The sequence below is a fragment of the Phyllobates terribilis genome, unplaced genomic scaffold, assembly GCF_046119375.1.
Source record: "Phyllobates terribilis strain yellow unplaced genomic scaffold, ASM4611937v1 Scaffold_13__5_contigs__length_258822181, whole genome shotgun sequence".
NCBI lineage: Eukaryota > Metazoa > Chordata > Amphibia > Anura > Dendrobatidae > Phyllobates > Phyllobates terribilis.
The window spans coordinates 91259132-91273671 of NW_027362773.1; the positions used below are offsets into that span (position 1 = coordinate 91259132).

General features: G+C 51.9%; 1 pseudogene; it reads left to right on the forward strand.

Moving 5' to 3' along the window:
* The first annotated feature begins 1980 nt into the window (after positions 1 to 1980).
* The window catches only part of LOC141173774 (1-phosphatidylinositol 4,5-bisphosphate phosphodiesterase zeta-1-like), a 132037-nt pseudogene continuing 119477 nt past the window's right edge, over positions 1981 to 14540 (forward strand).

Genomic DNA, 14540 nt, shown 5'->3' on the forward strand with positions numbered 1-14540 from the left:
CTCTTCCTCCCATATTTTTATTATTTAAATTGTTTTGTCTTTGTTCTTCCTTTCCACTTCCAGTAGCAGAGATCTCAATAGTATTTGTCAGCTGTATGGCTTTTTCTGGCCTTTTGCTTCCCTTCCCACATTGTTCTAGTTTAAAGCTCTCCTGATGAGTGTAGCAAGGCGACTTCCAAATACATGTTTTCCAGTCTTTGTAAGGTGCACCCCATCTCTAGCAAGTAGTCCATCGTATAGGTAATTCATTCCGTGATCCAGAAATCCAAATCCTTGTTGACGGGCTAGGGCTGGGATGAAGATAGTGGTAAGGTTTGGGATGAGGTAGGACGGGATTGGGTCAAGTTTACAGGTGGTGAGGTGTGATTTGGAGAGTAAGGAGGAAAGTTGATCTTCAGAAATGGTGGAGAATGTAGTTTTGGAGGAGGAGGGTTGAGTAGGTGTGGGGAGGGGCGGTGGGGGCTTTAGGCAAAAGCTTTGTCTGATGGTGTCAATCTTCTGCTTGAAGAATGAGGCAAAGTCTTCGGCTGAAATAAGAGGAAAGGGAGGAGGCACTGGGGGACGGAGGAGAGAATTGAAGGTGTTGAACAGTTGTTTAGGGTTGTGAGACAGGGAGGATATGAGAGATGCAAAGTATGTTTGTTTTGCTGCAGTGAGTGTGGACTTGAAGGTAGTGAGGAACTGTTTGAATGCGATGAAGTGCTCATGGGAGTGGGACCTTTTCCATCTACGTTCAGCAACCCTGGAGGCCCGTCGCAGTTCTTTAGTTAGGCTGGTGTGCCAGGGTTGTCTGTTGATTGTGCGAGCCTTGGTATGCGTGAGGCGGGCGACCGAATCGAGAACAGCAGCTGTTGTGGTGTTGTATAAAGTGGCAGCAGCATCTGCATCATGTAAGGAACTAATGTCTGTAAGAGGGAGGAGGGATTCAGAGAGAGAGTGTAGGTCAAGGTGTTTGAGATTTCTATGAGGGTATGCAAGTTTGTGGAGTGGGGATTGTTGCCCCGGGGAGGAGAGAGAAGAGAATGTGAGTAGGTTGTGGTCAGAAAGAGGGAGAGGTGAGTTAGAGAGGTTAGATAGGGAACAGAGGCGGGTGAAGATGAGGTCCAGTGTGTGGTCGTCTTTGTGGGTGGGTGTGGAAGACCACTGAGTAAGACCAAAGGAGGAAGTGAGGGATAGAAGCTTAGAGGCAGCTGGGAGGGAAGTGTCAATGGGGATGTTAAAGTCACCCATGAGGATAGTGGGGATGTCAACGGAGAGGAAATGAAGTAGCCAGGTGGTGAAGTGGTCAAAGAAAGTGGTGGTTGATCCTGGGGGGCACTAGATAACAGCCAGTCGGAGGTTGGATGGGGAGTAGATGAGCACGCAGTGCACTTCAAAAGACGGGAGAGTAATTGCGGGCGGCAGTGGCATATGGGTGATGGAGCAGTTTTCTGAGAGGAGGAAACCTATTCCTACACCGTGCTTGCCGGTTGGGCGGGGGGTATGGGAGAGGTGGAATCTGCCATACGAAAGTGCAGCAGGAGAGGCTGTGTCGGAGGGGGTGAGCCAGGTTTCAGTGATGCCGAGGAAGGAAAGCTTGTTAGTGATGAAGAGATCGTGAATGTAGGAAAGTTTATTGCAGACAGAGCGAGCGTTCCATAGAGCTGATCATCTCTGGGGGACACAAGTGTGTGTGGGGGGCCGCTATGGAGGGGAGGGTGTGTGTGGGGGCCGCTCCGGAGGGGAGGGTGTATGTGGGGGCTGCTCCGGAGGGGAGGGTGTGTGTGGGGGGAAGCTCCTGGAGGGGAGGGTGTGGGGGGGGCACTCCTGAGGGGAGGGTGTATGTGGGGGCCGCTCCGGAGAGGAGGGTGTGAGGGGGGGCGCTCTGGAGGAGAGGGTGTGTGTGGGGGGGCCGCTCCTGAGGGGAGGGTGTGTGTGGGGGGCCGCTCCTGAGGGGAGGGTGTGGGGGGGACGCTCCAGAGGGGAGGGTGTGGGGGGGGACGCTCCAGAGGGGAGGGTGTGTGTGGGTTAGGGGACACTTATTGTTGACATTGATGATGATGTCACAGCTCTTGTGGCCGTGGACTCTTGTTGGTCTCTTAATACAATGTGCAGAGGTCTGAGCTCCAGCACCGGGCTAATGACGCATCAGGACGTGGTGGACACGCTGAAAGGGTTAAATGTCACCACCGAAACCCAACATCTGAAATCCCTGATGAAGGTGAGAAACGGTCATCATCTCGGAGGACGGTGATGGCAGTGGTGATGATGATGATGGTGACGGTGATGATGGCGGCAGTGGTGATGATGGTGGTAATGATGATGGTGATGATGGCAGTGGTGATGATGACGGTGATGATGATGATGGTAATGATGATGGTGATGATGGCGGTAGTGGTGATGATGATGGTGGTGGTTTCCTCCACTCGTACATGGCTATATAGCATGTGACGGCCCCCGCCTGTCTCCTATCACCCGCACTGATGACTATCGGTCGCTCTCTGCTCCTGGGGATATTTAGATCCCAGTTTTCTTCCGCTCTATTTCCCGTCTTCCTACAGCACGAGGATCCCGACAGATCTGGCCTCATCACCGTCAGCGGCTTCAAGTCCATCTACAAGAAGCTGGTCCACCGGCCAGAGCTGCTGCAGCTCTTCCACCAGCTGACCCAGGAGCGCACCGCCCTTTCCTCAGAGAGGCTGCGAGAGTTCCTCCAGTACCAGCAGTACCAGGCGGACGCCACAGAGGACGCTGCAGAGCGACTGATCCACAAACACGAGCTGATGGCGGAAGGTAAGAGCACGACCGCAGGAGACTGCAGCTCTGAAGGTGACTGGAGGATAAGACACCATGTAACAGCAGAATAGTGACTGCAGCTCTGGAGGTGACTGGAGGATAAGACACCATGTAACAGCAGAATAGTGACTGCAGATCTGGAGGTGATTGGAGGATAAGACATGATGTAACAGCAGAATAGTGACCGCAGCTCTGGAGGTGACTAGAGAATAAGACATGATGTAACAGCAGAATAGTGACTGCAGCTCTGGGGGTGACTGGAGGATAAGACATGATGTAACAGCAGAATAGTGAGTGCAGCTCTGGAGGTGACTGGAGGATAAGACATGTTGTAACAGCAGAATAGTGACTGCAGCTCTGGGGGTGACTGGAGGATAAGACATGATGTAACAGCAGAATAGTGAGCGCAGTTCTGGAGGTGACTGGAGGATAAGACATGATGCAACAGCAGAATAGTGACTGCAGCTCTGGGGGTGACTGGAGGATAAGACATGATGTAACAGCAGAATAGTGAGTGCAGCTCTAGAGGTGACTTGAGGATAAGAGATGATGTAACAGCAGAATAGTGACCGCAGCTCTGGAGGTGACTAGAGAATAAGACACCATGTAACAGCAGAATAGTGACTGCAGCTCTGGGGCTGACTGGAGGATAAGACATGATGTAACAGCAGAATAGTGAGTGCAGCTCTGGAGGTGACTGGAGGACAAGACATGATGTAACAGCAGAATAGTGGCTGCAGCTCTGGAGGTGACTGGAGGATAAGACATAATGTAACAGCAGAATAGTGGCTGCAGCTCTGGAGGTGATTGGAGGATAAGACATGATGTAACAGCAGAATAGTGGCTGAAGCTCTGGAGGTGACTGGAGAATGAGACACCATGTAACAGTAGAATAGTGACTGCAGCTCTGGAGGTGACTGGAGGATAAGATACGATGTAACAGCAGAATAGTGAGTGCAGCTCTGGAGGTGACTGGAGGATAAGACACCATGTACCTGCAGTATAGTGGCTGCAGCTCTGGGGGTGACTGGAGGATAAGACACCATGTAACAGCAGAATAGTGGCTGCAGCTCTGGGGGTGACTGGAGGATAAGACACAATGTAACAGCAGAATAGTGACTGCAGCTCTGGAGGTGACTGGAGGATAAGACACCATGTACCAGCAGTATAGTGGCTGCAGCTCTGGGGGTGACTGGAGGATAAGACACCATGTAACAGCAGAATAGTGGCTGCAGCTCTGGAGGTGACTGGAGGATAAGACATGATGTAACAGCAGAATAGTGGCTGCAGCTCTGGGGGTGACTGGAGGATAAGACACCATGTAACAGCAGAATAATGGCTGCAGCTCTGGGAGTGACTGGAGGATAAGACACCATGTACCAGCAGTATAGCGGGTCCAGCTCTGGGGGTGACTGGAGGATAAGACACCATGTAACAGCAGTATAGTGGCTGCAGCTCTGGAGGTGACTGGAGGATAAGACACCATGTTCCAGCAGTATAGTGGCTGCAGCACTGGAGGTGACTGGAGGATTAGACACCATGTAACAGCAGCATAGTGGCTGCAGCTCTGGAGGTGACTGGAGGATAGGACACCATATAAGAGCAATATAGTGGCTGCAGCTCTGGAGGTGACTGGAGGATAAGACACCATGTACCAGCAGAATAGTGACTGCAGCTCTGGAGGTGACTGGAGGATGACACCATGTACCAGCAGTATAGTGGCTGCAGCTCTGGGGGTGACTGGAGGATAGGACACCATATACCAGCAGTATAGTGGTTGCAGCACTGGAGGTGACTGGAGGATAAGACACCATGTAACAGCAGTATAGTGGCTGCAGCTCTGGATGTGACTGGAGGATAGGACACCATGTAACAGCAGAATAGTAGCTGCAGCTCTGGGGGTGACTGGAGGATAGGACACCATGTAACAGCAGTATAGTGGCTGCAGCACTGGAGGTGACTGGAGGATAGGACAACATGTAACAGCAGAATAGTGGCTGCAGTTCTGGGGGTGACTGGAGGATAGGACACCATGTAACAGCAGTATAGTGGATGCAGCACTGGAGGTGACTGGAGGATAAGACACCATGTACCAGCAGTATAGTGGCTGCAGCTCTGGGGGTGACTGGAGGATAGGACACCATGTACCAGCAGTATAGTGGCTGCAGCTCTGGAGGTGGCTATAGGATAAGACATGATGTAACAGCAGAATAGTGACTGCAGCTCTGGAGGTGACTGGAGGATAAGACATGATGTAACAGCAGTATAGTGACTGCAGCTCTGGAGGTGACTGGAGGATAAGACATGATGTAACAGCAGTATAGTGGCTGCAGCTCTGGAGGTAACTGGAGGATAAGACATGATGTAACAGCAGTATAGTGACTGCAGCTCTGGAGGTGACTGGAGGATAGGACACCATGCTACAGCAGTATAGCGGCTGCAGCTCTGGAGGTGACTGGAGGATAGGACACCATGTACCAGCAGAATAGTGACTGCAGCTCTGGGGGTGACTGGAGGATAGGGCACCATGTTACAGCAGTATAGTGGCTGCAGCTCTGGAGGTGACTGGAGGATAGGACACCATGTAACAGAAGTATAGTGACTGCAGCTCTGGAGGTGACTGGAGGATAGGACACCATGTAACAGCAGTATAGTGGCTGCAGCTCTGGAGGTGACTGGAGGATAGGACACCATGTTACAGCAGTATAGTGGGTACAGCTCTGGGGTGACTGGAGGATAGGACACGATGTTACAGCAGTATAGTGGCTGCAGCTCTGGAGGTGACTGGAGGATAGGACACCATGTTACAGCAGTATAGTGACGGCAGCTCTATGGGTGACTGGAGGATAGGACACCATGTAACAGCAGTATAGTGGCTGCAGCTCTGAAGGTGACTGGAGGATAAGACACCATGTGCCAGCAGTATAGTGGCTGCAGCTCTGGAGGTGACTGGAGGATAGTACACCATGTACCAGCAGTATAGTGGCTGCAGCTCTGGAGGTGACTGGGGGATAGGACACCATGTTACAGCAGTATAGTGGCTGCAGCTCTGGAGGTGACTGGAGGATAGGACACCATGTAACAGAAGTATAGTGACTGCAGCTCTGGAGGTGACTGGAGGATAGGACACCATGTTACAGCAGTATAGTGGCTGCAGCTCTGGAGGTGACTGGGGGATAGGACACCATGTTACAGCAGTATAGTGGCTGCAGCTCTGGAGGTGACTGGAGGATAGGACACCATGTAACAGAAGTATAGTGACTGCAGCTCTGGAGGTGACTGGAGGATAGGACACCATGTTACAGCAGTATAGTGGCTGCAGCTCTGGAGGTGACTGGAGGATAGGACACCATGTTACAGCAGTATAGTGGGTGCAGCTCTGGGGGTGACTGGAGGATAGGACACGATGTTACAGCAGTATAGTGGCTGCAGCTCTGTAGGTGACTGAAGGATAGGACACCATGTTACAGCAGTATAGTGACGGCAGCTCTATGGGTGACTGGAGGATAGGACACCATGTAACAGCAGTATAGTGGCTGCAGCTCTGGAGGTGACTGGAGGATAGTACACCATGTAACAGCAGTAGAGTGAGTGCAGCTCTGGGGGTGACTGGAGGATAGGACACCATGTTACAGCAGTATAGTGGCTGCAGCGTTGGGGGTGACTGGAGGATAGGACACCATGTTACAGCAGTATAGTGGCTGCAGCTCTGTAGGATAGGACACCATGTAACAGCAGTATAGTGAGTGCAGCTCTGGGGGTGACTGGAGGATAGGACACGATGTTACAGCAGTATAGTGGCTGCAGCTCTGGGGGTGACTGGAGGATAGGACACCATGTAACAGCAGTATCGTGGCTGCAGCTCTGGAGGTGACTGGAGGATAAGACACCATGTAACAGCAGTTTAGTGGCTGCAGCTCTGGAGGTAACTGGAGGATAGGACACCATGTACCAGCTGTATAGTGGGTGCAGCTCTGGGGGTGATTGGAGGATAAGACACCATGTAACAGCAGTATAGTGGCTGCAGCTCTCGAGGTGACTGGAGGATAGGACACCATGTAAGAGCAGAATAGTGGCTGCAGCTTTGGAGGTGACCGGAGGATAAGACACCATGTAACAGCAGTATAGTGGGTGCAGCTCTGGGGGTGACTGGAGGATAGGACACCATGTAACAGCAGTATCGTGGCTGCAGCTCTGGAGGTGACTGGAGGATAAGACACCATGTAACAGCAGTTTAGTGGCTGCAGCTCTGGAGGTAACTGGAGGATAGGACACCATGTACCAGCTGTATAGTGGGTGCAGCTCTGGGGGTGATTGGAGGATAAGACACCATGTAACAGCAGTATAGTGGCTGCAGCTCTCGAGGTGACTGGAGGATAGGACACCATGTAACAGCAGAATAGTGGCTGCAGCTTTGGAGGTGACCGGAGGATAAGACACCATGTAACAGCAGTATAGTGGGTGCAGCTCTGGAGGTGACTGGAGGATAGGACACCATGTACCAGCAGTATAGTGGGTGCAGCTCTGGGGGTGACTGGAGGATAGGACACCATGTAACAGCAGTATAGTGACTGCAGCTCTGGGGGTGACTGGAGGATAAGACACCATGTAACAGCAGTATAGTGGCTGCAGCTCTGGGGGTGACTGGAGGATAGGACACCATGTAACAGCAATATAGTGACTGCAGCTCTGGAGGTAACTGGAGGGTAAGACACCATGTTACAGCACTATAATGGCTGCAGCTCTGGGGGTGACTGGAGGATAGGACACCATGTTACAGCAGTATAGTGGCTGCAGCTCTGGAGGTGACTGGAGGATAGGACACCATGTTACAGCAGTATAGTGGCTGCAGCTCTGGGGGTGACTGGAGGATAGGACACGATGTTACAGCAGTATAGTGGCTGCAGCTCTGGGGGTGACTGGAGGATTGGACACGATGTTACAGCAGTATAGTGGCTGCAGCTCTGGAGGTGACTGGAGGATAGTACACCATGTAACAGCATTATAGTGGCTGCAGCTCTGGAGGTGACTGGAGGATAGGACACCATGTAACAGCAGTATAGTGGCTACAGCTCTGGGGGTGACTGGAGGATAGGACACTATGTAACAGCAGTATAGTAGCTGCAGCTCTGGAGGTGACTGGAGGATAAGACACCATGTAACAGCAGTTTAGTGGCTGCAGCTCTGGAGGTGACTAGAGGATAGGACACCATGTACCAGCAGTATAGTGGGTGCAGCTCTGGGGGTGATTGGAGGATAAGACACCATGTAACAGCAGTATAGTGGCTGCAGCTCTGAAGGTAACTGTAGGATAAGACACCATGTAACAGCACTATAGTGACTGCAGCTCTGGGGGTGACTGGAGGATAGGACACCATGTTACAGCAGTATAGTGGCTGCAGCTCTGGGGGTGACTGGAGGATAGGACACCATGTAACAGCAGTTTAGTGGCTGCAGCTCTGGAGGTGACTGGAGGATATGACACCATGTAACAGCAGTATAGTGGCTGCAGCTCTGGAGGTGACTGGAGGATAGGACACCATGTAACAGCAGTATAGTGGCTGCAGCTCTGGGAGTGACTGGAGGATAAGACACCATGTAACAGCAGTATTGTGGCTGCAGCTCTGGAGGTGACTGGAGGATAGGACACCATGTGACAGCAGAATAGTGGCTGCAGCATTGGAGGTGACTGGAGGAAAAGACACCATGTAACAGGAGTATAGTGGCTGCAGCTCTGGGGGTGACTGGAGTATAGGACACCATGTAACAGCAGTATAGTGACTGCAGCTCTGGGGGTGACTGCAGGATAAGACACCATATAACAGCAGTATAGTGGCTGCAGCTCTGGGGGTGACTGGAGGATAGGACACCATGTAACAGCAGTATAGTGACTGCAGCTCTGGAGGTGACTGGAGGGTAAGACACCATGTTAGAGCACTATAGTGGCTGCAGCTCTGGGGGTGACTGGAGGATAGGACACCATGTTACAGCAGTATAGTGGCTGCAGCTCTGGAGGTGACTGGAGGATAGGACACCATGTTACAGCAGTATAGTGACTGCAGCTCTAGAGGTGACTGGAGGATAGGACACCATGTAACAGCAGTATAGTGGCTGCAGCTCTGGAAGTGACTGGAGGATAGGACACCATGTAACAGCAGTATAGTGGCTGCAGCTCTGGAGGTGACGGGAGGATAAGACACCATGTAACAGCAGTTTAGTGGCTGCAGCTCTGGAGGTGACTAGAGGATAGGACACCATGTACCAGCAGTATAGTGGATGCAGCTCTGGGGGTGATTGGAGGATAAGACACCATGTAACAGCACTATAGTGGCTGCAGCTCTGGAGGTGACTGGAGGATAGGACACCATGTACCAGCAGTATAGTGGGTGCAGCTCTGGGGGTGATTGGAGGATAAGACACCATGTAACAGCAGTATAGAGGCTGCAGCTCTGGGGGTGACTGGAGGATAGGACACCATGTAACAGCAGTATAGTGGCTGCAGCTCTGGAGGTGACTGGAGGATAAGACACCATGTAACAGCAGTTTAGTGGCTGCAGCTCTGGAGGTGACTAGAGGATAGGACAACATGTACCAGCAGTATAGTGGGTGCCTCTCTGGGGGTGATTGGAGGATGAGACACCATGTAACAGCAGTATAGTGGCTGCAGCTCTGGGGGTAACTGGAGGATAGGACACCATGTTACAGCAGTATAGTGGCTGCACCTCTGGAGGTAACTGGAGGATATGACACCATGTAACAACACTATAGTGACTGCAGCTCTGGGGGTGACTGGAGGATAGGACACCATGTTACAGCAGTATAGTGGCTGCAGCTCTGGGGGTGACTGGAGGATAGGACACCATGTAACAGCAGTTTAGTGGCTACAGCTCTGGAGGTGACTGGAGGATAAGACACCATGTAACAGCAGTATAGTGGCTGAAGCTCTGGAGGTGACTGGAGGATAGGACACCATGTAACAGCAGTATAGTGGCTGCAGCTCTGGGGGTGACTGGAGGATAAGACACCATGTACCAGCAGTATAGTGGCTGCAGCTCTGGAGGTAACTGTAGGATAAGACACCATGTAACAGCACTATAGTTACTGCAGCTCTGGGGGTGACTGAAGGATAGGACACCATGTTACAGCAGTATAGTGGCTGCAGCTCTGGGGGTGACTGGAGGATAGAACACCATGTAACAGCAGTTTAGTGGCTGCAGCTCTGGAGGTGACTGGAGGATAAGACACCATGTAACAGCAGTATAGTGGCTGCAGCTTTGGAGGTGACTGGAGTATAGGACACCATGTAACAGCAGTATAGTGGCTGCAGCTCTGGAGGTGACTGGAGGATAAGACACCATGTAACAGCACTATAGTGACTGCAGCTCTGGGGGTGACTGGAGGATAGGACACCATGTTACAGCAGTATAGTGGCTGCAGCTCTGGGGGTGACTGGAGGATAGGACACCATGTAACAGCAGTATAGTGTGCAGCTCTGGGGGTGACTGGAGGATAAGACACCATGTAACAGCAGTATAGTGGCTGCAGCACTGGACGTGACTGGAGGATAGGACACCATGTAACAGCAGTATAGTGACTGCAGCTCTGGAGGTGAGTGGAGGGTAAGACACCATGTTACAGCACTATAGTGGCTGCAGCTCTGGGGGTGACTGGAGGATAGGACACCATGTTACAATAGTATAGTGGCTGCAGCTCTGGAGGTGACTGGAGGATAGGACACCATGTTACAGCAGTATAGTGACTGCAGCTCTAGAGGTGACTGGAGGATAGGACACCATGTAACAGCAGTATAGTGGCTGCAGCTCTGGAGGTGACTGGAGGATAGGACACCATGTAACAGCAGTATAGTGGCTGCAGCTCTGGAGGTGACTGGAGGATAAGACACCATGTACCAGCAGTATAGTGGCTGCAGCTCTGGAGGTGACTGGAGGATAGGACACCATGTAACAGCAGTATAGTGGCTGCAGCTCTGGAGGTGACTGGAGGATAGGACACCATGTAACAGCAGTATAGTGGATGCAGCTCTGGAGGTGACTGGAGGATAGGACACCATGTTACAGCAGTATAGTGGGTGCAGCTCTGGGGGTGACTGGAGGATAGGACACGATGTTACAGCAGTATAGTGGCTGCAGCTCTGGAGGTGACTGGAGGATAGGACACCATGTTACAGCAGTATAGTGACTGCAGCTCTGTGAGTGACTGGAGAATTGGACACCATGTAAGAGCAGTATAGTGGCTGCAGCTCTGGAGGTGACTAGAGGATAAGACACCATGTACCAGCAGTATAGTGGCTGCAGCTCTGGACGTGACTGGAGGATAGTACACCATGTAACAGCAGTATAGTGAGTGCAGCTCTGGGGGTGACTGGAGGATAGTACACCATGTTACAGCAGTATAGTGGCTGCAGCTCTGGGGGTGACTGGAGGATAGGACACCATGTTACAGCAGTATAGTGGCTGCAGCTCTGGAGGTGACTGGAGGATAAGACACCATGTAACAGCAGTATAGTGGCTGCAGCTCTGGAGGATAGGACACCATGTAATAGCAGTATAGTGAGTGCAGCTCTGGGGGTGACTGTAGGATAGGACACCATGTAACAGCAGTATAGTGGCTGCAGCTCTGGGGGTGACTGGAGGATAGGACACCATGTAGCAGCAGTATAGTGGCTGCAGCTCTGGAGGTGACTGGAGGATAAGACACCATGTAACAGCAGTTTAGTGGCTGCAGCTCTGGAGGTGACTAGAGGATAGGACACCATGTACCAGCAGTATAGTGGGTGCAGCTCTGGGGGTGATTGGAAGATAAGACACCATGTAACAGCACTATAGTGGCTGCAGCTCTGGAGGTGACTGGAGGATAGGACACCATGTACCAGCAGTATAGTGGGTGCAGCTCTGGGGGTGATTGGAGGATGAGACACCATGTAACAGCAGTATAGTGGCTGCAGCTCTGGGGGTAACTGGAGGATAGGACACCATGTTACAGCAGTATAGTGGCTGCACCTCTGGAGGTAACTGGAGGATAAGACACCATGTAACAGCACTATAGTGACTGCAGCTCTGGGGGTGACTGGAGGATAGGACACCATGTTACAGCAGTATAGTGGCTGCAGCTCTGGGGGTGACTGGAGGATAGGACACCATGTAACAGCAGTTTAGTGGCTACAGCTCTGGAGGTGACTGGAGGATAAGACACCATGTAACAGCAGTATAGTGGCTGAAGCTCTGGAGGTGACTGGAGGATAGGACACCATGTAACAGCAGTATAGTGGCTGCAGCTCTGGGGGTGACTGGAGGATAAGACACCATGTACCAGCAGTATAGTGGCTGCAGCTCTGGAGGTAACTGTAGGATAAGACACCATGTAACAGCACTATAGTTACTGCAGCTCTGGGGGTGACTGAAGGATAGGACACCATGTTACAGCAGTATAGTGGCTGCAGCTCTGGGGGTGACTGGAGGATAGAACACCATGTAACAGCAGTTTAGTGGCTGCAGCTCTGGAGGTGACTGGAGGATAAGACACCATGTAACAGCAGTATAGTGGCTGCAGCTTTGGAGGTGACTGGAGTATAGGACACCATGTAACAGCAGTATAGTGGCTGCAGCTCTGGAGGTGACTGGAGGATAAGACACCATGTAACAGCACTATAGTGACTGCAGCTCTGGGGGTGACTGGAGGATAGGACACCATGTTACAGCAGTATAGTGACTGCAGCTCTGGGGGTGACTGGAGGATAGGACACCATGTAACAGCAGTATAGTGTGCAGCTCTGGGGGTGACTGGAGGATAAGACACCATGTAACAGCAGTATAGTGGCTGCAGCACTGGACGTGACTGGAGGATAGGACACCATGTAACAGCAGTATAGTGACTGCAGCTCTGGAGGTGAGTGGAGGGTAAGACACCATGTTACAGCACTATAGTGGCTGCAGCTCTGGGGGTGACTGGAGGATAGGACACCATGTTACAGTAGTATAGTGGCTGCAGCTCTGGAGGTGACTGGAGGATAGGACACCATGTTACAGCAGTATAGTGACTGCAGCTCTAGAGGTGACTGGAGGATAGGACACCATGTAACAGCAGTATAGTGGCTGCAGCTCTGGAGGTGACTGGAGGATAGGACACCATGTAACAGCAGTATAGTGGCTGCAGCTCTGGAGGTGACTGGAGGATAAGACACCATGTACCAGCAGTATAGTGGCTGCAGCTCTGGAGGTGACTGGAGGATAGGACACCATGTAACAGCAGTATAGTGGCTGCAGCTCTGGAGGTGACTGGAGGATAGGACACCATGTAACAGCAGTATAGTGGATGCAGCTCTGGAGGTGACTGGAGGATAGGACACCATGTTACAGCAGTATAGTGGGTGCAGCTCTGGGGGTGACTGGAGGATAGGACACGATGTTACAGCAGTATAGTGGCTGCAGCTCTGGAGGTGACTGGAGGATAGGAGACCATGTTACAGCAGTATAGTGACTGCAGCTCTGTGAGTGACTGGAGAATTGGACACCATGTAAGAGCAGTATAGTGGCTGCAGCTCTGGAGGTGACTAGAGGATAAGACACCATGTACCAGCAGTATAGTGGCTGCAGCTCTGGACGTGACTGGAGGATAGTACACCATGTAACAGCAGTATAGTGAGTGCAGCTCTGGGGGTGACTGGAGGATAGTACACCATGTTACAGCAGTATAGTGGCTGCAGCTCTGGGGGTGACTGGAGGATAGGACACCATGTTACAGCAGTATAGTGGCTGCAGCTCTGGAGGTGACTGGAGGATAAGACACCATGTAACAGCAGTATAGTGGCTGCAGCTCTGGAGGATAGGACACCATGTAATAGCAGTATAGTGAGTGCAGCTCTGGGGGTGACTGTAGGATAGGACACCATGTAACAGCAGTATAGTGGCTGCAGCTCTGGGGGTGACTGGAGGATAGGACACCATGTAGCAGCAGTATAGTGGCTGCAGCTCTGGAGGTGACTGGAGGATAAGACACCATGTAACAGCAGTTTAGTGGCTGCAGCTCTGGAGGTGACTAGAGGATAGGACACCATGTACCAGCAGTATAGTGGGTGCAGCTCTGGGGGTGATTGGAAGATAAGACACCATGTAACAGCACTATAGTGGCTGCAGCTCTGGAGGTGACTGGAGGATAGGACACCATGTACCAGCAGTATAGTGGGTGCAGCTCTGGGGGTGATTGGAGGATAAGACACCATGTAACAGCAGTATAGTGACTGCAGCTCTGGGGGTGACTGGAGGATAGGACACCATGTAACAGCAGTATAGTGGCTGCAGCTCTGGAGGTGACTGGAGGATAAGACACCATGTAACAGCAGTATAGTGGCTGCAGCTCTGGGGGTGACTTGAGGATAGGACACCATGTAACAGCAGTATAGTGGGTGCAGCTCTGGGGGTGATTGGAGGGTAAGACACCATGTTACAGCACTATAGTGGCTGCAGCTCTGGGGGTGACTGGAGGATAGGACACCATGTTACAGCAGTGTAGTGGCTGCAGCTCTGGAGGTGACTGGAGGAAAGGACACCATGTTACAGCAGTATAGTGACTGCAGCTCTAGAGGTGACTGGAGGATAGGACACCATGTAACAGCAGTATAGTGGCTGCAGCTCTGGAGGTGACTGGAGGATAGGACACCATGTAACAGCAGTATAGTGGCTGCAGCTCTGGAGGTGACTGGAGGTTAAGACACCATGTACCAGCAGTATAGTGGCTGCAGCTCTGGA